This window comes from Falco punctatus (assembly GCF_963210335.1).
Source record: "Falco punctatus genome assembly, chromosome: 11".
Classification (NCBI taxonomy): Eukaryota; Metazoa; Chordata; class Aves; order Falconiformes; family Falconidae; genus Falco; species Falco punctatus.
In genome coordinates, this window is record NC_137591.1 from 17471255 (window position 1) to 17497748 (window position 26494).

The following is a 26494-nucleotide window of genomic DNA, read 5'->3' on the forward strand; positions in this document are numbered from 1 at the left end:
AAAAACAAATCGTTGGATACATATCACATCGAAGGTTTGTATGATATATCACTCAGCATGGAGCCTGGTTTGATTTACTTTGCACCCAAGCAAAAGAAACTGAAACGAAAATAGTGCTTTTCCATTCCTTGTATTCCCTGCAATATTCTGCCATCCTTTGGAAAGTAAAGCATGTCATGAAGTCACTGTGAGTTTGCATTCAATAACTGATGGCAGGATAAAGCCTTGCTGTCTAGGTGGATGGTACATGGCTGCACAGGTAGAACTAAATGTCTCATTTCTCAGTTCATACCCAATTCAGAGAGGATTGTGGATCTTCCTGTCTTGCAGAAGAGACCAGGAAACCAAGAAGAAGAATAGTCTCTCCCTCTGCAGTAACCCCTGCTCTGGTTTGGAGACACCAAGGACCTGCTGTGATTCACTTGGGAGTGTGACAAGGACTATAGTACTGGGCGAATTACTCACTGCCTGACATTTGGAAGCTTATAAAATGTTAGAGGAGATTTAAAGTTATGCAAATTATTATTTTCATACAGTATATTTGGCTGTATTCCTGGCCTGTATTATTTTCCTGGGTTTGACACCTCCATCTCCATCAGATATTCAGTCCTTAAAAGGGGGTGGCTTTTATTTTATCCTATTTATTCTTCTGCCATCTATTATTCTAAAGAGATGTAATGGATCAGCCCAGATACATTTCACGTTGTGAGGAGAGGGAAGGAAATAGCTTGAAAATCATCCATGGTTTAACACTGAGCTGATATTTGTGGAGATGAAAACTTACTCCACAGCATTTTTACTTTGTGATTTGGATTCCACGGGGTAACAATCAGCTTCAAAAATCTCATCGTGACACTGTTTTCAAAGTCAAATAAGGAGCGTCAATGAGAACATTGCCCCCCCCTCCCACAAGTGGCTCCCCTCCAGCTTCATAACCCCAATTTATTTTTGACATTGCACCATAAGACTGAAATGATTAATCTATAATAGATTATCTCACAAATCTCCTACAGAAGAACAGAGGATGTGATTTGCTCAGGATTTGGCACATTGGCAATGGCATGTCACAGCGAAGGGTTTAATGAATACTGTACAACAGAAAAACAAAATGGGGAGAAGCTTGGTCTGTTGGAGAGGGACTTTCACATGGTGTGAGGGAACCCACCTTCCAACAGTCACATTGACCACTGGCCACATGACTTGCCACTAATATTTGAGCAAATAATTTCCATCAGCTTTCCAGAAAGGCTTCACCAAGCTTAGAAGTTCAACACAACCTGCCTTGAGCTTGCATTTCAGAAGTGCTAAGTACTTATAAAATAGAAAGAGAGGTGTTTACCCCACCTCTGCGGTTGCCCTGTGGGGTCACAGGATGCACTGTGTTACAGAAGTGCAAAGTGCAGTTACTTGTGAGAAGTGTTGAGTGCCTGGGGGAGACAAACAGCTGGATAGCTACACCATGCGCTTGTGCTACTGAGTGCTCGCCTTCATTGCAGAGAGTAAAGGAGGTCTGTGTGGAACCTGCTGCATAACTTACTGTACTGTCAAACATTTACCATGGATAAATTTTAGCCTATGGAATCCAGTTAAAAAGGGCAAGCATATTTTTTTCTGGGACACGAGTACCTCTTGTACCAAACTTAGAAGCTAAAAGCTATCAAAACAAAATCAGACTAATGTCTACATTGACAGGCAGCATTTTCTGGTGACACTGAAAACATATTTGCCAGTTAAAAAAAAGTTATTGCCCTTTTCTCTCATTTTAAAATTTGCTTAGGAACACTAGAAACTTGAGAAAAATTCTCTCTCATCTGTCTGACCTTGGTCAAATGCTGAAGAGCAATCATCCACCTGAGAGCGGGACACTGCACATGGACAGCAGAGTAGAGCATGGTTGTACCGTAACTGCCATTCAATGACACCTTCCTGCTGCTAAATCTCCAATTCTCTTTTTGCAGTATCTCACTATTTACTAAGTAGCCAGAGATAAATATGGTGCTCTAACCTCTATTTCCGCTATCTGCAAGGAGATTTACCTGCCAGTCCAGGCTGTCCTTTCTGGCGTCAGAAGTTGAACAAAGTTCTCCTCGTAGTAACGGAGTTTATTAGTTTGCAATGCCCCTTCCCTTGACCTGTTGGGACTTCTCTTTGGCTAGTGCTTCTGTCAGACCTTGGTCTTCCGTGTGGGGCCAGCGGAGGTCTCAGTCTTCAGACACTTAGGCCAGAACCAAGACTAATAATTCCTTTTGCATGCACCATCAAGCAGCAGTTGTCTTTAAATTGTTGACCCAAGGGAAAGGTGCAGGTCAATGGTATCTCTCACAGAAGTACAGGAGGATGGTGGCAGTCTGTAAGACAAAAACCTCACAGATAGTAGCAGACTAGGAGGTGTCTGAGATGGCTCTGGGGCCAGGGAATCGCCCCATGAGCCAGCACTGTTGATGGACAGCTGAGACAGACAACACTAAGACACCTGTATGCTGTTATCTCCACAGTCCATCAAAAGGAGATATTAATAGTTTCATATTAGCTGTCTTTTTGTCCCAAAGGTGTGGGCTTTCTTTGGTTTTGGGCCTGCGTGTGTGTGTGGGTGATGGCAACTTTTCCTCTTTTATCTAACAGCCTAACAGACTGAAGCTTACCCAGATAGTGCTGAGAGCATCCAGCTGTTGTAGCAATGTACAGTGTAGCAATGCACAACAGAGGAAAGTAAACAAACCCAGGAAAACAGGGATGCTGCCGCCACAAAACCTGGCAAGCCTGAATGTAGATCCCTCCCGCTCCCTCTGTTCAGGCCATACTCCTTCCTGGAGACATCAGAAATCGGGTCTTCCCCTCACGCTCACCCAAGATCCAGGGACAGGTTCCACTTCTTTCTGCTGGGCCACCCTGGCTGGGAAGCGAGTTATACATTGAGAGTTTTGTGGGATTTTTGACTTGGTTGACAGCAAAGGCAGCATTAACAGCTAAAATTTAGAGGGCAGAAATTCGTGGGACAAACGGTACTTGAAGCTTTTGGAGGACTGATGCAAGTGGTTCAGTTTGATGCAAATTTCTTGCCAGGCCATTTTATGAGCATTGCCACAAACATCGTCTCCATCTCCACCTCTAGGCACTCCTGACCACAAGCTGAGGTGGTCTCACCTGCAGACCAGGGATGGTGCGGTGCCTGGTGGCAGTGATTGTCATGGAGCTTAAATGTACTATATAGGGTTTCACAGCGCCAGTGGGAAGTATCAGAGGCCTTACCACCACAGAGGGCTGAAAGCAACTGCTTCGGAACAGCAGTCTGGGCAGCTCTAGGTCATGGTTCAGGCTCAGAAAGTAGAGGGTGGCGGGGTTTCACTCCTGGCTACACACAGCTCTGAATTCACTCCCTGCCTCACATTTCCCTTCCCATCTGCAGCACCACGGAAGAGCTGTTGTGCTTACAAGCTGCTTAACTCCTCTCATGCTTTGGGGTCACATAAATGCCAGGAAAACCCAAACTCACAGAAGTGGACACGAAAAGCCAGCATGCACACCCTGGCCTCAGTTGGCCTGACAGCCCACGTCCTGCTCTACTGCTGCCGCTTCAGGCTCAGGAGTGCATGTGAGTGGCAATGCTGGCTGCCCTCTGCAACCCACTGCCCTGGGTCTGTGAGTCCACAGACTTCAGGGGTCTTGGCAGTAAGGTGTAAAACATCAAGGATGGTCTATTTTCCAAACAGGCAGTCTGAGATCATCTGGATCTTTCCAGAGTGCATGCTTTCTTTTTTTCTTCTTTGTTTTTGAAAGCCAGTATTCATAGGAATTAAGTAGTTGGATGAACTGTAATATACTACCATAAAGTCCCCTTGCCTGTGTATTTCTAAAGGTAACAACCATAGATGCTGAGACAGCTGCACTTTGGACAAAACAAATGCTTTAAGGCAGTAACAGGATGTAGCTGTAACAAACTTGTCAAAGTTCATAAACAAACACTCATCCATTTAATCATTAATTATTAATCTAATTCTGATCTTCAGTTACTCAAAATGAGCTGTTTAAAAAAAAGTGAGATTTGTTAGTCTAAAGCAATGTTAAAACATGTGTCCAAAAGTAATGCATTGGTTTACTGTGGAACAATCCATCTGTTATTACAAGAAAATTAGGACAGGAAAAATAAACCTTATCCCAGGAAATCAGCCATATGAGACAAGAATCCTTTTGAAACTCCTCCCCCCCCAGCCCCAAAGTCCCAACCTGAGTGCCGAAGGAGGCAGACAAGTGTTAATGAGCAGGAGTGCAGCCTTCACCGTATTCCTGCCCCTGTAAAGCAGCAGAATTACAAAATGGATGGGCATGAAAGAAATTACAGATTTGCTACAGATATCTGCTGCTTAGTGCCTAAAAATTTAGTTTAAGGGGCCTCTCAGTCTGTGTATGGAAATGAGTCAACAGCAGAAGCACTTCTGACCTGCTTGAAGATTTTTAGCATAATCTCAACTCTTCCAGAAATTAAAACCTTTCCAAGTTAATAATTTTGTATCCTTGGATTTTAGTTATTTTTTTAATCAAAACTGTGTATATTTCAAATTTGTCAAATGACTGGACAAAGCAATGTTAAAAATTCAACTGCACTAATTACTAGCTGAGCAGCACAAAAACCTCTGAATAAATGTCAGTCTAGGAGATAAGCTCTTATCTTAATCTAATGACTCCACAGACTTAATTTGTCAGGCCAGCCTAGTTGATGAAAAACAGGTTTCTATTCTCCAGTGTTAGCAGCCACATCTTTCCAAATCTTTGAAGTTGGATAGTAATACCATCAGTGTCATCCTGCAAAAATCTTGTGACCAAGCCAATTTCATTCCTATTGTCCTGTTACACTAATTAAAGTTGTTTTACCCCCGTTGGTCTGAAATAGGTGAAAATGAAGTCAATTTATTTTTAGATTTGTTACATTCTGGGATAATAATTCTTGCTTTTTTCCCCCACTCTCAATAATGTGTTAATATTTGCAGCACTTTTTTGGTATCAGAAAGCCAGGCTTTTTAGCAGGGCTGCACAAATAGTGCAATGCTATCCCAGGACGATTCCTGCAGTGCAGACAAAGTATGCAAGTATGTGTGTGTGCGCATGCGCGCGTGCGCATGTGTGTTTATTTATGTAGAGAAGAATAATTTTGAGCTCAGGCAATGAATTTGGTTTTAAGAGATGATTTTAGGTTTTGGAAGTTCTTTCCTAAAGGAGCATTTGACATATTTAAAGCTAAATGCACCAAATGTTCATATTGTTTGGACAAAGTGGATTAACAAATAGAAAAAAAGAAATTGGCTGTGGTCAGTGTTTCCAGTCCCCCAGTCTTCAGCTAACCCTTCTGACAGGAACCTGGCAGGCCTTTTATGCACAATGCTGCATTTCAAAGGATACCATTTAAGCATGGTATTCTTTATCCCAATCCCAATATTTAAACAGGGATATACTTGGGTTTAAGGAGTTACTTGCAGGGTGCACTTTATTCTGATGATACCCAGGAAGATTACAAGGTAAGAAAACTTGAGGAAAATAATAGGGTTACGGTGTGATCTACTGAGGCAAATCAGAGAGGCCAGGGGTCAGTCCTGCCTGCTGCTCTGGACTCTGTGGACATTAACATTATTAACAGTATCAACAGTAAATATATCAAACTGGATACTTGCTTTGTTGTATCAGGTTTTATGGCAGTGCAACTGCACTGGCTTCAACAGCATTTCACCGGTATACAACCAGTAAAACAGAGTGGAGAATCAGCCACCTCCTTTTGTATTGCTTCAAAACCGCTGACGCCCAGCGTGGACGGCTCCGAAGCTCACTTTACTCTCTGGGCTGGCAGCAGTACAGCTGTGTATGCAGCACAGATCATTCTGGGATTTACTTTTTAGAAGCATTTCACTGTCTGGTTGTGAGCACCCTCCTGGATAATACAGAGTTAATCAGATAGATCACAAATGTCCATCCTCTTGGGTGAGAACACTGCCTCCTCTCAAAATCTAGCCTGGCTAGGACTGCAAGGGGACCACGCAGGCCATGTGCTGGTACATCTACGAAAGTATTTAGGAGCTGGCCCACCTACATTTTCTGTTTCAAAGGCTCGTTTGTGAGCATGGACACGCAGTTCAGCATCTGGGTCCTCCTGGTTATGAGCTGGGTGCCAACACTGCAGCAGTCAAAGCCTTTGAGGCCATGCATGCAGGCCATGTTGCCTAGCAGGGCTTCTTCACCTGCAGCAGTGCAGATTCTTGACAGGGGGACACAGGGACGGTGGGAAGCAGGGTGGGAAGCTTTGCACCTGCAAAACCTTTAAATCAGAAAATGTAGTTACCCCAGCTTGATTGGGTTCTGCATCTGATGTATAAAATGGAATCTCTAACTTCCTGGCTAGCACACCACTGCTTATGGCATTTTCCTGTCAGTTTAGGTCAATAATACATTTTTCCTTCCTTTTTTGCCCATAGCTATGTAAAGGAGCAGAGTCTGCAGAGTAGTGCTGTGTAGAGTGCTCGTGGTTCCAAATGTGACCTGGAAGGACAGGGCTGCTGGATAAATTAGAGGCAGATTTCCACCAATACTTGAGCACCTCTGGATGCAGATCAGTGCCAACTTCAGATTTTTAAAGCTTCCAGGCTCCTTTTTGCCAGTAGGAGCTGGGAACACATGGGCTTTTGAAAATCCCAGAGCCTGAAACATATTCAAGCACTGTTACCTATTGCTTCCTTGGATCAAGACAGCTAAACTGTCTGAAAGCACTGGGCTGCAGTCAGTACCTATCTGACCTTCCAAACTCTAATAAGCGTTTGGTGCGTGGTCTGCAAGCTTGAGGCCTCATCTGTGCAAAGCTTAAATTATACCCATTGATTTCATCATGAAAGTGATGACCACATCCAAACACGCCAAATTCATTTATTTTAGGGCTATGGCCTGGAATGGCATTTTAAAAATACGAATGAATGGAACCTCATTTCTCCTGCTCTGAGTCAGAGTTTAACACTCTACCGGCCATTCCCAACACAACTGAAACAGAAAATGAACACATTGAAGTGAAATTTTCAAAGTGACATTTGAATCCCCTCTCTCTGATGAAATGCCATCTATTGATCCAGTCAAACGACTGCAGTCTCCATGAGTCCATCCTGCAAAGCCTCCTTGACTGGCTTATTACTGCAATTCTTCAGGTGCACTGTGACCATCTTTCAGTAGAGGACAGGTGCCAGCTATGCAGGTGGAAAAAAATGAAGACTCTCAGAGGTTAAATCCTAGTCCTGGTGAAAGTTATGGCAAACTTCCCAAGGAAACCATGGCTACATGTATCTTAGGATATTATTTCACATCTGAATTGCCATTTGAATATTGACTTCTTGATTTAAGCAGTGCGTTTGACTTGGAATAAACCGATTTATTGCCCTTTCCCCAATAGCTTGAGCATTGAAGGGGATGGCTCACATGGAAGCCATTCCTCTCGGAGTGGTATGGTGGGATCCAGCTGGCTTGGGTCACTGTGCATGGTCCAGGAGCCTTTGTGGCTTCCTAGCTCCCTTTGCTCCTTTCACACCCTCTACCACTTGCTCCTATCACCCCACTACAAAAAAATTATCTGCTCTAGCCTGCAATGGAGCTTTGCTACTTCTAGGCTGCTGCCTACAAGAACAACATGGGGTGCTGAGGAAAACTGAATCCTTGTGAAAGAACAAAACTAAGTCCTTTGTGGGAAAATGTTGTGACTTTTGATTGGAGGGATATGCATCCTGATCAATTTTCCTAGCAAAGGGGAGTAACTTTAAATATAAAAAGGAGTGTCTCATAGTGAGATACAAAAGTATGAGCTTAGCTGTCAGGCTCAAGATTGGTCTTGATGAAGTAAAGTGCCGACTAGCCAACAATGAGCTACCGCCCATGGTGAAGCTGCAACAATCTGGGACCACTTGGCTTGGCTAACTGAAGTCCAAACACTGGCACCACTGCTGCAGGCAGAACAAGCATAGTCAAAAAGAGCAGGATTTCCTTCTTGATTTGCCAATGGAGTATCACAGTTCGTACGCCCTGTGTGAGGGTGCGTGGCAGTGTGTGCTAATGCACATGGCTTGCCTTGGCTTTAAATGGTATCTGACTATAAAAGTTAATAGCTTTGATGCAGCATTCCTAAAAGGAAGTGTTTGTCAATTTTGCTATAAGTGTTTGAGTGCAACAGTCTTAATTCAATGTGTCAGATAAGAAAAAATCATGTTGGCTTCTATTTATGATTTATCACTTCTATCTTAGCACAAGAGATGTTTGGAGAGCAAACTAACTCTTCAGTTTGTATTTTGCTTTGCTTTGTTTTTTTATCCATCTAAGCCTTGCCAGGCAAATCCTTAACACTTCTATACCAGTGTCAAATCTGTTGGAGAATGGATGGGGAGGTACATCCGGAACGCACTGAGGTGGTACTTCTGTTAAGTCACAGCTTATGTGACTTAAGGGGAGGGCAGAGATTTGAAGATAGGCAAGAAATGAAGACAAGTTCATGATGGATAGCTGAGGCCCATGCTCCTGCATAGGTCAATGACAGCTGCGCTGCCACACCCAGGGGAGCAGTGATGTCTGCTCATTCATGTGGCCCTTGGGCATATTCGGGATTCTTGAGCTGAGACTGGATAAAGGATGAGCCTAGACCCTCCAATGACTAACAGAATCACAGGAAAGCAGGGAAACTTGCAGTGAATAAAGAAAAGGTCCTAACACAAGCTATTTTTTCCAGGGTAAAAGGGAACAGGTCATCTCAGGAATTTGGGTAAATTTCTTCGTTTAGGATTCTGCCCAAAATGCCGTTGATAACCTGGGCCAATATGGGTGGAGAGTTGTCTCTTTTACCTACAGGTTGGTTACCAACTCTCCAGTAGCACCAAAGCAAACAGAAGAACTGGATGTATCATCTTGGTAATGTTACCATCTGGTCATGACTGCTTTTCAAGACAGTGACACGCATGGGGCCAAAATGGGTAGAAGACTGGGCTAACCTCCGTTGTTCCAAAACATGCTACATTGATGATTTAAAATGGTTGCTGAAACATTTGTGTTAAGCTTCTGCTTTTACAGTAGTACTGTGCAATACAGAGAATGACCAGCTTTGTGGAGATAACGCTGGCTTCCCCTCTGCAGGATGCTCTCTCCCCTCCCATTTTGGCCCTGGTTAAGTGCACAGCAAAGATTTTCCACTTCTGTTTCAAAGGGAACCAATAACTATTTCCTCTGGTCTTCACAAGTTGTTAGGGGCTCAAACAGCTTCCCTGCACTCTTGGGAGAAAGGGTAGATAATACAGGGAATGGAAGAGCTACACTGACTCTTGGGACCAACAGTAGAGGTGCGCCCCGTTAAAGGACTTAGCGGGGGGCCTCAGATTTGCTTGCAGAGTCCTGTCTGTCTTTTCTCGCGATCAAAGCGACTGTGAGAAATTGTGGTTTTCAATTCATTTTTTTTGCATATGGGAAGAGGATGGCTTTGTGCAATGGCTGTTTAAAAATACTTCAAAAGAACTTGAATCAGTCCATGGCTGCACTATATACAAATTAAAATAATTGATTTTTGGCAGCCTTTTAGGAGATCTATAAATTAAAGGGATCACGTTTCTGATACATTTTGGGGGACTTTATTTTATGTTGACTTTCAGAGTGCCCTGCCTCCCAGAGCTGGAAGTCAGCCACCAAACCAGAGAGAGAGCTTCTCACTTTCATTTGCTCTGCCCTCCTGTCATAGTAGTCACTGGGTCTCCTTCAGGAGTGCCCATGGTCACAGTGGGTCCTGGACCTATGCCAGCTCTGTACCCTTTCCTTTCATTTCTGCTTTGAGAACTTTACATTGAGAAACAGAAACTGCCCCAAACTCAACAAGAACCACCTCCCTAGGGAATTAGTTTATTCCCCTTTTTCTCCATCAGTAGAAACTGATACCTTCACCCAGTTTGTGTTGCACCTGGGCTGTCCCCATTTTGTGTGCTGATGGCAATGGGTTCAGCTTTATCTGTGATGACCTAAAAATAGCGCTCAATTAACATTGCATTTCAAGAATTGGAAAATTTCCCAGAAGTCCATTCTTTTTTTCTTTTTCTGTTTCATTACATTTTACAGTAATAATACACAAGCCTGTAGAAAACATGACTGGTAATGAAAAAATGTAATTAATATAAGCAGTGTAAAGCATTTTTTTTCCCTCTGTTGTCCTTGCAGAAAATTACTGCTTTAAACTGAGCAGGATGTGAAAATGCATAAAGCAAACAGTAATACGCTGTGGTTTGTAAATATCTTATGCAAAATAGTTAAGTCAACTGCTGTTTATTTTTCTTACTTTGTGTCACAAGCTCTTACTTTCTTTTGTTCATTACTTTTTCCATTTGTTCTCTTTTGGGGGCTTGCTCTCTTTCATCTTAAGGAAGCCACTGGCTTAACTATTTTTTTTTTCTGCTACAGCTAATTCAATCAAACATACAGGACAGGCTTTTCTTACCATCTCCTGTTTGCTGGCTCTGAAATGCAGCAAAAGTGTAGCAAGCCAGGTCCCCACCATCCTGAGGATGTGCTCTCACTGTTTTAGTCTTAAAAAAAAAAAAAAAAAAAAAAAAAAAGGAAATCACTCTTTTATCCTACAAACAAACAAGTAATTATCCCAAATCCTGCAATAGCTTTATGACAAACTGGAGCATTCCTGACTATTACTGTAGGATTCTGTAGTGTTTTTTACAAGGCTGCTTGGTCACAGTTCTGGAATGGGCTATGAGCTATACTCAGTCAACATTAACTAGGATGGCATGGTATATGCCAGCTCTCCTTAGGATATTTCTCTCTGGCTATCTGTAGAACTTGTAATACCCAGCGATATCTGAAGGTCACAGCAGAGTTTCTGAGCTGAAATACAAAACAGCATTCCAAACACATCTTCTGCGGCCAGACAAGAAACTGCTTATGGTTTATTTTCCCTCCCCCCTCCCTGCAGCTGACATCCAGCATTAGTTATTGTTTATTTTTGTCTTGTTCCTGGTTCTAAAGGTTTCCCTTATGGCCATGGTTTATGTGAACTTTCAGATATCACTCGGGGCTTCTCTGCCTCATCCCTTCTGATGTAGCTGGTTCCCCTGTGAAGGTAGGTTTCCCCAGCTGAAGATCTGTGCCTCTCTCCTGTGGCATTCTGTGCAGCCATTTGGAGTCCCAGATGTAGGAAATGAAATAATCCACGCTCATACAGTCATGAAAGTGCCCATCTGGCACACAGGAACATCACGCATTGGAAGCACACAAGCGTGAGCTCACTTTTGTTATGGCATTTCATAAACAGAGATGCAGGGAGCCAGCAAGTAAGGTCCTTTGGATAATAACAATCGTTTCCACCACGCGTTGTGTTTAAAAAACAGGGAAAGAAAAAATCAAGACAAACTGGAAAGATTTGCTCTGAGGCTTTTGAGGAGAATTTCTACTTATAAATGTTTTTTCCCAGTGGCCTGCTGTGCTTACACCTCTCTGGTCTCTCCTGCTCTCTATGTAGATGTAAGACAATGGTGACAGTTGAAATGTAGCCAGTTAACTCTTGGTTAGCTCTGAAAGCTCTTCTTCCTCACTTTCAGTTAAAGAAAGGAAATATTAGATCATACTTTAAAAAGTGAGTTCTATAAAAACAAATTGCATGTTACTGCTTTCTTATCACTACATAAACCCCACAGAAACAGTCTAATAAATGACCTCACCACTCAATTTTGAAGTATACAAATTAAAGACAGCAACAGATAAGCCAAGAGAGATTAATGTACAGTGTGTGCGCCTGTATGTGTGTGTTTGCATGCCTTTATGAGGATATACCCATATGCTGTTGACATTCAACCTCTGGAATAATAATTAGGGGAAAAGGCAGATGTGTAAATTCATCTTGCTGAGCAGCGTATATATGTTGCACCAGTCCTTGATTAATTCAGGGCTTGAACACTATTTACCCCAAGACACAAGGTTTCTGTTGGGATATGTTAGCTAATAAAGGGGTTGAATATGAGGAAACAATGAACAGCCCAAAACGATGGACTAAGTTCAATACCAGTAAGTAAAAAGCAAGGTTATTTATATTATTTCAGCTTTGTAAAGTAATTGAAAAAAGACACCCTAGGCATTTTGTTGGATGTCACTGCATGCTGTAAAGAAATCTTGGGATGTATTAAACTTCTCAAAAAACCACCATTAGCCCTTCTGACAGTGCTCGATCTTCAGAGGGATTGCTCCTCAAAGGGGTGAGATTTTTAAGGTCAGGAAAGAGCAGACAGAGGTGTCAGGTCTCCTGAACCACTGCTGGAAAACCATGCCCATTCCAAAGTGGGGGCCTGGGTATGCCAGGGGCAAGGGCATGCCACTCCATGGTTTATGAACATTATAAATTATGGATAATAGGAAAAGAAAATAGTCTCTGCATTTTACATGAGCCATTTTTGTATTTTATTTGGCAAACAATATCTGGTCAGTATATTTTAAATACTTAAGTGCTAAGTTGGGAAAACAAGGAGGTGTTTGTAAATATGATAGACCATTACAACACACCGCTTCTCATTTGAAAAGTCATTTGTGCAAGAAATTATTATTGACCCATGATATGTAAATGATTGAAATGCAGAAATTAATATTTGGGTCAACTCATGTATTTTTCAACCATGAAATGAAAAGCTCAGTATTCACATTCCAATTCATACATTAAAGCATTACAGCACTATTACTTGGCTATTGTATTAATTTATTATTGTCTTAGCTAATGACATACAGAGTTATACCTCTACTTTCAAATGAGGAAAAGGCGTTGCTATGCCACAGTATTGTTTCAGTCCAGGAACGTCCCTTAGTCTGGACTCTTCCTGTACTGGTGACAATAAGCCAAAATCACAGCTGAGGGAAGCAAATAAACAGTGCTGCTTGCATTAAGGAGGTTTTGGCCCTAATATACCTTAAATGTTGCAGAGGGAGAACTGGCTCCTGCATTGCAGCTCCTCTGTCCCCACTGGGCTTGATTCTCATCTCCTTCAAGTAAGTTTTACACAGCTGTGATGTTTCTTATTTACTGCAATTAATCCAGAAATATAAGTCAGCACAGGATCGGTGCATTTAGTACCCTAAAGTAGTTGTCTTTCGGTTTCTTATTCTAAGGGGTTTTGTATCTGCACCCCCTTTCTCTTTCCCTGAGCGGTGGGGAAGTCAGTGGGAGTGTGGGTTTTCTAACTGGCACATTTGTCCTGAGGGAACCACAACTGGCCCCTCAGCCCAGAGGGACTTTTGTTACAACAAATTCAGTGCTCATGAGACATGCCAGGTTTTTAGCCTCAGAGACTCAGGTGCTCTCTTTCTCCCTAGAAGGAGCGTCCCAAGACATGAAGCAGCGTTTCAACCTTAGTCCATGCTACGCTCAGCCCCCGAGGTGGCAAGAAGGCAGCCCCATGACTCTGCGATGAGGTACTTCATCAGCCACTCAGTGCAAAGGTGCTTAGCTGAGGTTGTCAAGACGGGACAAGCTGTGCAAGCTAAACCTACAATATGGTTAGCTCTTGGGCTATTATCCATTACATTTCAATTCCATTGGCTACCAGGCATAGCTGGATTGAGTCTGATTTAAGGTCAAACATCCAAATAATTCATTAGTATCCTATAAACCATGTGTTCCATCTTCAAGGCTTTTTATGCAAAAGTAAACAAAGCTTTATTCTTTGTGCCATAGAGTATTGCATCCCTTGATGAGTCTATCTCCTTAAAGAGATGTATAATTTAAATACAAATAAATGTATGAGTGAAACCCATGTAGAACAATATTCATGATAGACAAAATGAATGAAGAAGAGATGGGCAAAACAATTTAGATAATACCCGAAAGCAAAGCATCACAGCTAAATCAGGATTAACCCATGAAGCATGATGTGCTTCATGAAATGACTTTGGTATGGTCTAAAAACTACGGTGACTCAAATGATTTAAGCAGGGCAGTATTCATCAAAGTTGCTCCAGCATTCGTACCTGTTATACACATACTGGGTCATGTCTATGAGAATGGACCTGATTTTTGTTTTTAAAGTTAAAATTATATATAATTATATTTGCATATATTTTATAGAGAAAACATTAATATTTTTTCTAGGTAAAACAATTTTATATTTTAGATACAAGTTATTTTACGCAGCTTTAAACAGCAATAGACCCAGCTCTACATGGCTTGCAAGATAAGGAAGTACCAGTATAAGAGCATGTTTGGGTGGCGAAGAACAAATGTGGTTCCCCCAGCACTAAATAAAATGGTGATGGAGATGAAGCAGAGGTAGTGGTGGTGTTCAGTGATGTAGCCGCTGCCCTCATGGTGTGCTTTAGAAACTGCCCACACCGGCCAGCTGCAGGGAGGCGTGACACCCTCTTGGTCCTGCCCAATTAATCGTCCTCTGGTTTTTCTTAGCCTCTGGTGCAAAAGGCAGACCCAGATGACTAATTCTGGCAATAAAGGCCCTAGCTGCCAATGAGACCTCCCTTTGACAGGGGTGTGATTTGGTTTTAATTTTCTTGTGGCCCATTCGTTTATTTGAGGCTAATGGCTGACATGAATCATAGCATTAGAAGGGAGAAGCACGATTTGTACTAGCAGCCTAACAAAGATGGCACGTCCACCAGGGGTGGCAGGGACAGAGGGTGCAGTTTCTTAATGCTTTGACCACAGGGGAAAAAACAAGAGAGACTGGCAGAGCCTCTCCTCAAAACCCAGTGCCTTCCCCCTGCTCATTTGGAGGGCAGCATCAGCTGAGAGCACAGCCAAGGTGTAAGCGGAAGAACATGTGCTATTTTGCAATGGATTCATGTGGGAGTCTCAAACCGACAAGGTGACGATTACTGTGGCCCCAGCCAAGCACTGCCTTTGTTTAACTTTACTAGTATGAGTAAGCTAGTTGGCGTCACTGGGCCCGTATGTGTGCTTAAAAGTTATGGCCGTGTTAAAATGCTTTGGTGGGTCAGGGAATAATGGGTGTTTAGCACCTTGCAGGACACAGCCCTGGGAGCGAGCCTTACCATGACCTTCTGCAAAGTGGAGGGTGTGTTCCCAGGGCCTGATTTTGTTCAGCTTGTGGCTGCACTGCCCCACGCACTCCACAGCCGCATAATGCTGGGGATTGTCTAAATCATGAAACAACATGTTGTACCAGGGAAGCCAAAAACAACAATAAAATTAGCAGGAGCCAGTCCAGCTGACTCTATGAGAAGCTGCAGAGTTTCAAAATTAATCTCAAATTTACCTCTAACCCTGAAAACAAAACTAATTGCAGAATGTAAGGCTCCCTGAACATGTTAGGGAACTTGATGGGAATACCTCAGAAAAAACACAAACACTTTAGATAAAGCCCCCATTTTAATTGTATCAATTCTGCCAATTAATGATAATGGAAGAGCAGTCCAATTAGCTAAATAGCTAATAGTTTTATCAAGCAGAGGCTGGCAATTTAAAGCAAACAAATTCTTTCTAATTTTATCCCCTTGCACACCAAGATGTTTAAAGGATAATGGGGGATCCAATAAAGGATATTGCTCAAATAGAGCTACATTTAAATCGCCTAATGGCTTTAAGAGTTTTACCCCAATTAACAAAGAAGAAACATGAACATCCAGTGACTTCCAGCATAGTATCTAAAAATCTTCATTAAAAAAATGACATATTCTCCAACTAAGGGCAGAATGGAAAACATCACTGACTTTTCTCTTAAAAACACTGAAATCTCCCAAAACAAAGGCTCCTCTGTAACAGCAGAAGTATCAGAGAAAAAGGACTCTTCTGTCTAAGCCCCAGTATATAAATCATCTTCAAAGTATGGTCATTAGTTTTAACATAACTGTGGATTTGAATAAAGGAGATTGACCTATCTAACATATTTAAGACCAAATCCTACTGTTACCTAAATCTGAAATAAGTTAAGGCTATTGAAGAGAATCAAAAGCCTTTTCAAAATCAATAGCCAGAACAAATTCCTCATGATCATAATTTTGAGGATAAAAAATCCATTAAAGTGATGTCTTTGATTGCTATTAATGAAGCAATCTGGAATAAATCCAGAGTGATCCATATGGATAATTGAATCTCTCATTTTCTCACATTTTACAGGGCTCAGATTTGGGGCCTGATTTATATGACAGTGATGGGCAAAAGGCTCCTTTGCTTTTGACACTGGGCTGCCCAGCCTGGACAGTTGATGGCAGGGTCTCTGAAGGGAGCTAGAGGAGCCCTGCTCTCGATGCTCATAGAAAGAAGGGCTCAAATAAATTCGCTTCTGGTCTCCACCACAGATCCCCAAATACCTCTCCTTCACTGTAGGTCTTGTGGAAGTTACTGTGGGCTGCAGAAACCACCAAGGTGCTGCTAATTAACTGGCACAAACCTCCCTCCCCCGTATCCCCCACACCCCTGATTGCTCAGAGGTGTTTGGCACTCTCAGTGTCCTGCCAGGCTCAACAGAGACAGGGATGTCACCCATGGGCAGAGGTAGCCTCCAGGAAAGCTCCAGGTAAAACCTTTTTCTGCAGCTTAGCTGATTTTTGCAAGGAGGGAGAAGGACTTTTCCTCACTGTTAAGGTCCTGTTTCCCCAGCTAAACAGTAAGAGATTTAGGCTTCTCCCTCATTTTTTTGAAATAATGCCACAAACCCAGAGGCAACGTCCCCCCTCAGTCCTGAAGCTGTGGCCAGGTCACCTCACCCCAGGGTGGGGTGGGTGCAGAAGGGGCCCTGCTCCTCCCTACGCCCCCCCACAATGCTGCCCTAGGAGCTTTATTGCTGTCCTCCTCTGTCAGACTCTTTCCAGACAGGAGATTCCAGCACCTCACCCCTCAGCACCAATTTTATGGCCTCCAGATATATCCTAACCAGTCTCTTCACCCACTAGCAGTCCCACTCGCCCTTCCCTGCACACCCTGCTGCCAGCCAGGCCACCTCCATGAGTCAGCCTGCCTTCCTCCCTCCCCTTGCCCTGCATCTCTTCTCCCACCTGGTTGTCATCTTCCTTGGTACCTTGGTTTCTCCTTGCAAAGTTGACCACCCCTATTTCTGGTTCCCTTGGAGTGGCTGAAAAATTTACCACTTAGCCCAACAACAGATTTTGAAAATTCCAGCAGAAAACCACTAGTGCTAGAAAGGAATACACAGATTCCATTTGTGACTTTGCTTTTTTGCTGCCTGTAATGTCTCTCTAGGGTAGGTGCCCACCTCCTTCACCTTCCCCAAAAGTCAGTTGCCCATGGTCTGGAAACTGTCACATCCTGCAAAATGCTCCTGGCCCCGTGCCACAAGGCCAGGACTTGGCCTCCAGCCTTGGAGCAACACTGTTTCAGTCACAATTCAATAAAGTACTTGTATTATATGAACCTGGTTGGAATTGATTGTTATTTGAAACCAAATTTTAGGTTTCAAACAAGGACAAAAAAGACAGCAGGTCAATACACCTCGTACAGGTACCACAGTAGGTCAGAAAGATTATTATCACCCTAAATTATCTTTGAGTCTAATTTCACAGGTGTAACAGCTCCTTTTCCTTCTAATCTACTGACTGCACACTGAAGGCAAAAGCTCAGGGGTTTGGGTTTTTTTTATATATTTTTATCCAAAGCAGATGCAGAAAGGTGTTTATAAAGCTGAACTATAGTAAGCAACAGTAACTAACAGAACCATCTGTCTCTCCAACAGCTGAAATTATATATAATAGCTTTCACTCTAACTTCACAACCAACTGATAGTCTCCTGTTGCTCCCACCCCTGCAACTCTTTTTTGCATTTAGTTGCCACTAAAGCCCATGCAACTCTGAGCTGGCTTCTGCTACAAGGGCTGCTTCTGTCATGTCAGCCAACTCAATGGATCCATGTCTCAGAGGTGCCTCTTTGTAAAAGGGTGCCCTCGGGTGACCAGAAATTGCTGCTTTTCCATATGACACTGCAATTAGGATACAAGATGTCACCTTTCTACCCTTATTAAAAATGACGTAAACATAAAAACATTAGACCAAGCACACTAGGTTGAACAAAAATCTAACTATTAAAATATTTTATGTCCGTTACTTACCAGTTCAGAAGTGGAAGTGTAAGACCAGGTCAAAGGCTGCAGTTTCAAAGGCAACATGTATCCGTCTGGCAATCTTTGGCTTGTCCAGAGCTGTAGCTGGTGGGGTTACCAAAAGCTTCAAGCTAGACTGTAGGCCAGTTGTTGACAACTCTTGGGAATATATAGATTTCTGTTATCATTTTAGAGTACAAATAACTTTTTTTCCCTACTCTTTAGAGGTCTGAAATGATACCTGCAACTCACCTAAAAGGATCACTTGTTTTTCATTTCCTCAAATCATTTAATGGGCTTGAATCTGACAGGTGAAAGCAGACTCTTCACCATGAGCTTTCTGGAACTTCTGCAGACACAGTAGCTCTGGAAACACCTGTGAAATGTTAAGAGGATTGTCAGGTAAATTGGGAGAATTCAAGGAACCTGAACTAGCGTCAGCAACTTCAGCGTTCTCTACTGGTGATGAGAATAATTATTCACAACCAACATTTGCCCTTGCAGATGGGTGCTTCCAATAGCAAAAGCGCTAAGCCCTAGCATTTGTAGGATGGCTTGAAGACAGTGGAGCAGGCTCCAGGAAGCTTGCTAGCTAACGCAGCCCAGCCATGTGACAATCTACAATGACCACAGATCAGCTCCTACGTAAGCCAGACATCTAATTTAAGGGGTGTCCTTAGACAATTATTTGGAAGATTCAGTAGGGAAATTTGACCTGGAAAGTGAAATGCCTTTCACTTGTGTAGAGGCAGTGTCTAAGATGGAAGGAGCAGGGAATGGGGCAGGGGTAGAGGAGCATTCAGGGTGGAGTGATTCAGACTGCTGAGCCTTTCTGTCATGGCCCTGACACAAAAGAACTCTTCTACCATGAAGTAAAGCTATCAAAAGTAAGATTTCTTCACAGCCAGCCAGGGTAAAAGAAGGGATAGACGTAGCGCTCTTCCTGATGTTAAAGAGTCTCTACTGACAACGCTAATGGGCAACATAGAAAATCACAGTCACAGCATTTTCTTTAAACGCCTCTGTCACTAGTAAGCTCAGGGACACAGACAGAAAAATAGAAATGCAGTTATGAATTCCATTAGCTTTTCTGAAACCAAAGGAAATTTACCACCAGAGAAGAACAAATTCTGCTCCTACTTACAGTGACGTAATTGCAGGAAAGCTGACAGAGTACTACTAACTCAGGTACCAGAAGAATCTGCTTCAAGCTCCTGGAATGCATGTTAGGCTGTGCTGAGCAGCTGTAACTATCTCACTACATTGAATAAGAGCAAGAGAGAGAGAAAGGCCTTTTATGACATTCTAACCATTAAAAAGAAGCCCAAACACAGCTTATTTTTGTAAATAAATGTATTACCTGAAGAATAGTTGCACACACTCATTTGCACAGTATTTGGTATACATCTGTGCTCTTCAGTAGATTATACCAAACTTTGAGTATTTCATATAATTAATGCCAATATGCTTTATTTATTTTTTATAAAAGAAAACAACTTCTAATTAGCCTTTTTGATGCGTAAAACTTCAGTATTTCTCCCTAGTGTTTTCCAAATCAAGTTCCTTTCTTTACACTCCTGCACAGAGAGTGAGTGTGAGGCTTATGAACCACTTAAGTGTTATTTTGAAGACAGTTTAAATTGCATGTGCATGATAACTAAGTCTTGAGCTGGCCCTCAACATGGGGTGAGGTTCACCTACTATGAGCAATGTCGGAAGTCCACATAGTATAAACTGGCCTTGTAACAAGTCAAACATTCCAATTTCCCACTAAATTCTTTCATAAATACTTTTCAACCAAAGCAAACCCTACTTGCCTTCACTGAACCTCTGGAGAGCCTTTGGGAAGAACAAAACCTTCACAGCAGTGACATTCAGAGGCTTATCACAACATGCCAGGGACACAAGTAAATCTCAGGCAGTAAAAGAGTACAACTGTGGTGAGCTACCTACATGTAGCAATAAAGAAGGTCAAGGTGCTCTCTTTTTTGTACTAGTCAACCCTGCAGAAAGGCCAGACAAATTAAGAAGTTTTTGCCAAGCCAAAGGACTGGTTCTATCAGCAGCAAGTAGCACGAGGATGGAAAGCTGAGTGTACAGATTCCCTGGTGTTACCACCTACCCCTCTTTTTCCTGGGAGAAACTCAGCACTGAATTTACATTTACACAAAACCATGGTACGAGACTGACCAGATGCCTGTTGGAAGAAACATGAATATTTTCCCTTTGCTTTGGGTCTTGGATTAAGCTCTAAATGAAATCAGAGCTAAACCTGAACTGTGGAGGCATACAGGAAAAAGAAATTATGCCTCTCTATTAAATTGGACAAGCAAAGTGCTTTATTGGGTGCTGAAACAAGATGTGAGATTCCATGACAAGCTCAGGTTGTTTTTCTTTCCCATGTAGCTCTCATTTAACACAAAGATGCTTATTATCTTATTTTCCATATCATGGGGCCCTCGACCCTGAGCAATAAATATAGTATCTTCCCTAGAAGCGTAAAGGGCCTGCTTTATAGCCTTGGCAAGAGAGTGTACATCGGACTTATTGGTTGATTTGTTAATTCAAACAAGAATAGCAAACTCCTAAAACTTTGGCCAAATTAACATCTTTTTGGCTGCTCCAATGAGCTAATATTGTTGTGGAAACCTGGAAGCAGTAGTCAAGTCTTTGATGATTTATTTAGTTGGAGTCATCTAGTAGCTAATTGTCTGCAATTTTTAACCTCATTCATATGCACTGCTGATTCTTCTTCCAGCATCTGCAGTATTCTCCTTAAGCTTTCTTAAATCTCTGTATGTAACATTTCCAGACGGCAGTTCAACTCTATCACAAATATTTTTATGAACTTGCCAAACCACATCCAAGATCTTCAGACTCAAAAGTTAAAGATAAAATCATCCTCAGAGGGCACCTCACCCTTCTCCACCCAGGCACATGAAAAAACCCCAGCTTTAGGCTCCAACATTTTACATTCATAATGAGTCACAGCTTAGTTGCTGGGTTTTTTTTGTTGTTTGTTTGTTTTTTGGGTCTTTTTGTGTTGGAATTTTCACCTTTCCATTCTTCTCCTGGATTTTTCACCTTGGATCCATATCAAAAGAGAGAAAATACTGGTGAACCATGTAAAAGGCCCATCCATCTTTTCTGTCTGTACTGCAGATCTTACCATCTCTGTAGTGCTGGCCCTAGTGAAGTGTATGCCTGTCAGTCATTGCAGATGTACCATAGGAAGAATGAGCGATGACTAGGCAGGGAGGTTTTGGCCAGAAGTGCAGATGACTTTTGTACCACATTGGCAGTAAGTCTTAGCAGAGATCAGAGCTAACTAAAATGCTCAAGACATTTGATGACTGTAACCTAGATCTTCCTGGGTAAGTTCAAAGAAGAATCTGATTCATTGTGTGGTTCTGTTTCCACCATGGTTTAAGGATGGTCCTGAGGTCCCGATGTCTGTTAAGTCATAAAAATATAACAGTTCTAGTCAGATTTCTAGATAATCTCATTTGATTCTTCATGAGACAGAAAGTTCTTCATGCTGATTTTCTGCATTCAATTATTCTGGTGCATGATTCAGCAATTGTCACCTGTCCCTTTTGGGGTTGTTTCATGCCATGAGTGGACAAAGAGCTCTTTATATCTGGTTTCTGTCTCCTATTTGTATGTTCATGAAGAAGCCTGAGTCCCTCGAGAGATGGAAGATAATCTATTTGGGCAATATTATCAGCATCATCTACTATGGTCCATGCCTGCAGGAAGATATTTTTGAAAAGACTAAGTTCTATTTTGCTAATGTAGCCATTGTTTGCATGTAAAATATAATTAAAGTACCCACCCAGGGTGTATGTTGTTGTGTAATTTTATAACACTACGTCTAGATGAGTGTTGGCATTCTACCTACGTACTTAACCCCACCCAGGAATGTTGGTATTACACAATTACACACATCCTGTTGACTAATTACATAATAATTAGTATTTTTAATATTCAAAGATGCACTCAAATTGGTTAGACACGATTATATGTCACTGCAAACTAAAAAAACCCGTAACAAATACACGTAGTGAGCAATGCCGTTCAGACAGCTTACTGAGCATGGACTTATCTTCCAGCAGACAGCACATAATACTTCACATATCATACATTTTAAACACATTTGGCAGACCTTCCCTCCCCCACTGTTACTTTGAGTTACACCTGCTTTATAAAACTGTTAAAGTAATTTTGTATTCAACACAATTAGAATTTCTGTAGCCTGCCTACTTCTGACTTATGATCACTTACCATGACCAGAGATAATTTTTGGCTGAAAAAGCACTGTGACGAGCCTGGGAAGGAAGACTGTTTTTTGCAATGGCAATTCTGGAAGGAATCTGGAAAATGCACTTTAAGTTAGCAATTACCTACAAAAATATCCCAAATACTGTTGTTTTAAGAAAGCACTACTGATGAGCCCGAGCCACTTGTATTTGGAACAGATTTTCCACAAACTTGAGTGGAGCATCTTGATCTGGGCTCTTAGATCTCATGATAGAGATGAGAGGCCAGATGCAAAGTCTGGCTCACCATTTGGATTTGGGGGCTTTAATATCACAGACTTTTTATTGCAGCCAGGTCTTACATGTACTTACAAAACTGTTTATGTAACATAACTTCTAAACGTATTGTTAATCTTAATTCAGTCAAAAGTCACAGAAGGTGGTACAGAGGCCAAGCTCTGGGTCTTGCCCAGGGTAGTTTTATTAGCTGCTATGCACCCAGTGGATTGTATATGATGTTTCAATAGCGTTTCTGGCTTGCCATTCTTAATTTCACTGGAGCCCCTAGTTGTGCACATAGACCTTTATGATGGAAAATACGGACTGTCTTCCCAACTCCATCTACGTGTTTGTGGGGCAATAGTAAAAAGCAACAAACATTTTGCACATAACTTCATTCTTTTTCTCTTAATGAATGTGATTTTAAACTTTTCAGTTACTGTGGCAGCAAATGATTTCTCAAGGCCTTGAGAACAAATGGCTGCCCAGGGGTTTCTTATTGGACTGTTTCTCTTTTCACGGGGCAAGAGGTTATAGTGCAAGACCAGCTTCTTTACTGAAGAGCAACTTCTTTCTGCCCTGGCAAGTTAAAAGTTGGCATTTTAGTCTAAACATCTGCCCCTGCCATGCAGTTATTTTTTAGTGAACCAAGACATCTATGAAAGCAAACTGAGGCTGTTTGGAAGGAGCAGGATGTAAGGCTGCTGAATAATGCTTAGTTCAGGGTCAGATGCAAAGTAGCTTCACAACTGTCCCCTCCCCAGAGCCTCAGCAACCCCTTTTCTCTACCCCAAGTAGCAGCAAAAAAGTCAGTACACTATTGCATTTCTCTGTGTATGGAAGACACTTAAAAAGAGACCAGCTTTTTGAATTTGTAACCTGGTTTTCTGTTACTTCTAAAGGCTTTTCTTTTATGTTCACTGCACTCTTACCTGGTGTGCTTCATCCATGACTCTGGCAGACAACAAATTTCTGTGGGACAGGGGAACCATCCTCACCTATACACCTTGGTCACCGCTGGCAAGCACACAGCAATCTGATTTCACCTTGAGAACCAGTGTTTACCCTGAGAGCCGTTGCTTGAGGAAACCATTCTTCCAACATGAAGCCCCCATCGATGTGATCGGTCAAATCCGCCTTTTCCCTTATTTCCTAAAGAAAAAGAAAGCCACAATGAACTTACGCACTTTGTAATTTCCACCTAACAGAAATGCTCTGGCTCATTTGCATATATGATGAACAGTATTTCATTATTGAAAATAATCCAAAACAAAAAATTGCACCTGGCTGACAACATAAGACCAACTTGCTTCCTGATGCGATTTTAAATGGCTGAGATATTAAAACACTGAAAAACGGGGTTTATAATGGAAATACTGACAGACTATTAACTATAGCAGCACTGCTCTAATAAATGGAATAGCCTGTCGTAATCTCTAGTTCATAAATATGCAAATACAAGGCAGAGGATTTGCTCCAAAGGATGTCTCTATAATTTTAACTGACCTTTACTGATACTAAATGAGCCTGTTGCTTCTGGTTTTGAGCATTAAATAGAAAGTATATGGAATCCTTTCTCTCTGCATCCAAGGCCCACTCTGGTTCCCATCAGCGCCAATGGCAAAATCCTCGCTACCTTCAACAGGAAAAAATCTGGCCCCAGAACATCTAGAATGTGAGATGCCTGGCATTAAACTGAACCCTTGACTGTACTTGATTTTAATTCTGTTCTCATCTGTGTTAATTATTATTATATTAATTGTTCTGTTTGGGAGAAATTAAGCACACATTCACCCCATGTGTCAAAGAGCTTGACCTGCCAAAAGGCACTCACTTGTTCAGTGATAAACAGACCATCAACACAATGATATAAATGTTGAATTGTATCCAGTTTCCTGTTCTGAACCAAATGGAGGTAAATCCACTGACTTAATATTTAATAACCTAAATGTAATTTCTTTTTTGTGCCTCGCATTGCACAGTAAAGAATTGGATGGCTAGCAGTTTTGCAGATTCCCAACCCCTAATTATTTTAAGCTATTCATCCTGGTATCTGTCTATTGATGCTCAGCCAAATTGCCAGCAGGGGAGAGATCTGTCCAATCCAGGAGCTAAATGAGTCACTGAGAGTCAATCTGTTTTTTTCCCTTGCTGCTGGGATTTCCTTGGGTCCTGGCCTCTCTCTGCTCCAATCACACACACACAGCTCCAGGCATGGGTCCTCTTTGGCTTCAGCTGCCTCCTGTCTCCCCATGTCTGCTCTGCTCATCACAGCTGTTGATGGGTTCTCACCGGCTGGCCACAGAAGACCAATGCTTCCATCACACTGCTCTTACAGTTCTTGCTCTGAAGGGAAATGAAGACATCTTGGCCTTGTTGAATTTGCTGCTGAAGTAATACATCAGGTATCTAGATGGAAAGCAAACCACATGAATAAAATGTGTCATCTGGGTTAGATATTAATTTATTTGCCTTAAGTTCTGGGAACAATATTTGCGCTTTTTCCAGAGAACTCGGTTAAGTTCCATAGAAACTGAATACTAATATGATTTCTGCAGTATGGAAACAAATATAAAACAGAGAAAAAATAGACTCATCAAAAATATTAGCTGTTCAGTATTAAAATGTCTGACAATGCCGCAAATATAATTTATAAACAGGAACATTTAGAGCCTAACTATTCACTAAAAAGCAAATTCCTTGCTTCCTTCCTTTTAGGGTCAGGATTCAATTACACAAAAATATGCAGCAGACTTAAGGACTGCATGTAAGATTAAGATAACTGGTATTTCATGGTAAATGATTAAATTAGCTGACACAGTTTTATCCTGAACTTTGCCATTAAAACTGACATTTTTGTGCCACGCACATTGTAGGCTGCTGGTAATCTAAACTGCCTTTCTTCTTTCAAAGACTTTAAATAGCTGAAGAACTCTTGTTCTTTACTCATTTGCAAATGTGTGGAAAATATATCTACATCATAACAAGATGAACTAAGCACAGGAGTTTTTTTTTTTTCATCATCTATCATACAAATACCTTAAGAAAACAGCAAGGAACTTCCAAATGCCCAGATTCATCTCTACAACATGCACTTTAATCAAGTCATTTATGTGACTCCACAGAGATGAGAACATGCTGTCCTCCTCATGGTGAGTAAAAATAGAGAAATGACAGAAGTCTCTTACTAAAAGTTTAATTATTCCTAGTATACAGTTCTAAACCACTTTATGTTTATTCCTCTTCTTTTCAGGCTTAGATGTTTTATGATGGCAGGGAGTTACAGGAATAATTTTGATAGAAAACAAAGTTAGGACTGGATGGATGAAATGTCAGAGCTGGTGGTTGTAGTAGATGGGAACTGCCCTTCAGTTGAGCTAGCTGGGAAGGAGCAACTCAACTCCTTTGTGAAGATACTCAGCCTTCAAGACAAAGTGAAGGCACATGGCATTGCACATAGCAAAGGCAAGGCGAGTCTCATCAGAGACCTGAACTATGAGAGAAGTGTATCTTCTGAGTATTGCACTGAGAGACTGTCAGAACTGGGTAAGAAGAAAAGCCACAGAAGCACTGCAGAAATTAAGAAAGGCAGCCTGACACGCAGACAGTGCATCCCTAGGAGATGCCAAGGGTGAACATAAGGAGGAATGGGCTCTGGCTGAGAGAGGTCTCACAGGCAATGGGATAAAATTCTTGTATTCATCTAGTCTTTTGACTTGTCCTGTGGTCAGAAAAACCAGATCTTTGTCCTTTTCTTGTAAATACATAGAGTTACAAAGAAATAGTATGTGACTTTCACCAACAATTTCTCCTCATAATTAGAATAACCTAGAATATCTCAAATTTTTAGCTAGCCATAGAGTTCAAAAGAAGTAGCTCTAACAATACAAAAGCACAGG

At 41.8% G+C, this 26494-nt stretch overlaps 1 protein-coding gene across 17 annotated transcripts in view; it reads right to left on the reverse strand.

Annotated features, from left to right (window-relative positions):
- LOC308071356 (uncharacterized protein) overlaps positions 1-26494 on the reverse strand; it is a 533731-nt gene that overhangs the window by 26650 nt on the left and 480587 nt on the right. For 11 of the 17 annotated variants that reach the window (XR_013931099.1, XR_013931100.1, XR_013931101.1 and 8 more), the window contains 7 exons: positions 24888-25004; positions 23528-23747; positions 22342-22430; positions 19202-21806; positions 18310-18433; positions 18067-18216; positions 2037-10568 (listed from right to left, as the gene is read on the reverse strand). The gene's annotated coding sequence lies outside the window, so the exon portion shown is untranslated. Of the gene's footprint in view, positions 1-2036; positions 10569-12943; positions 13058-18066; positions 18434-19201; positions 21807-22341; positions 22431-23527; positions 23748-24887; positions 25005-26494 lie in introns of all 17 variants that reach the window. The other 6 variants (XR_013931110.1, XR_013931111.1, XR_013931112.1 and 3 more) reach the window with 6 other exon arrangements.